The sequence below is a fragment of the Terrapene carolina genome, unplaced genomic scaffold (genome assembly GCF_002925995.2).
Source record: "Terrapene carolina triunguis isolate 2854851 unplaced genomic scaffold, T_m_triunguis-2.0 Scaffold3570, whole genome shotgun sequence".
Taxonomy (NCBI): domain Eukaryota; kingdom Metazoa; phylum Chordata; order Testudines; family Emydidae; genus Terrapene; species Terrapene triunguis.
The window spans coordinates 1-1,039 of NW_020667921.1; the positions used below are offsets into that span (position 1 = coordinate 1).

A 1,039-nucleotide genomic window follows, 5' to 3' on the forward strand; every position below is an offset into this window, starting at 1 on the left:
CCCCCCAGGGGCCCCTCCCTCCTGCCCCCCACTGCTGAGCCCCCCAGCCCCCCTGTACCCCTCCCCCCATGGAAACCATAGCCCTCCCTCCTGTCCCCACCACCGCCCAGCCCCCCTGTGCCCCTCCCCCCACCCCCCTCACCGTCTCGAAGTAGAGCAGGAGTCTCTGGCCCTGGACTTCGTAGTGGCTGATGTAGCGATCGGACAGGTCCTTCAGCTGGGGGGGGGCGGGGGGGTTACACACGCCTGACACGGCCCCCCCGCCACCCCACAGCCCCTCCCCCCCACAGCCCCACAGCCCCTCCCCCCACAGCATCACCCAGACACACAGCCCCTCCCCACACATCCCCTCCCCCACCCAGACACAGCCCCCAGCCCCCTCTCCCCACAGCCCCTCCCCCACCCAGACACGGCCACTCACAGCCCCTCTCTCCCTCCCCAGGCAGAGGGGCAGGGCGCCCCCTACAGGGGGAGATGGCGCATGAGGTCTGAAGGTGGCAGGAGGGAGGGGGGCCGAGGTGGGGGGATGGATGGGGGGAGTGGGGGGATCGGGGGCCCCTAACCTTGTCGAGATCGTCTATGTGGGGCTGGAAGCCGCTCAGCAGGGTGATGTCGGCGATGGCCATGCCGGAGAGACTGGAGCCCGGCTGCCTCCTGCGGGGGAGGGGACACTGTGAGAATGGGGGTACACCAGGAAGTCCCACCCCCCGTGTCAGTGTCCCGCCCTTGTAGCACATGGACTCACAGGAAGTCCCGGCACAAACGGCAATGAGGTTAAGGCATAAAGTCCCGCCTCCACATGGATACATCAGTCCCGCCCCCATAGCAATTAAGATATGACAGGAAGTCCCGCCCCCCATAGCACATGGACAACAGGAAGGCCCACCCTTGTTAGAATAAGGCTAAGACAGGAAGTCCCGCCCCCATAGCACATGGACAACAGGAAGTCCCGCCCCCCAGCAGAAGTGGCGTGGCCAGACCCTGGCGCCCCAACTCACCAGATGCAGACAGAATAGGCCACGTCCTTGTTGCGCTTGCT

General features: G+C 66.4%; 1 long non-coding RNA gene across 1 annotated transcript; it reads right to left on the reverse strand.

The window, feature by feature from the left end:
• Positions 1 to 134: 134 nt before the first annotated feature.
• On the reverse strand, positions 135 to 1,039 carry LOC113408259. Its single transcript, XR_003370278.2, has 3 exons — positions 999 to 1,039; positions 564 to 654; positions 135 to 217 (listed from the first exon to the last, which is right to left on the reverse strand). It is a non-coding gene; the product is annotated as an uncharacterized LOC113408259 (long non-coding RNA).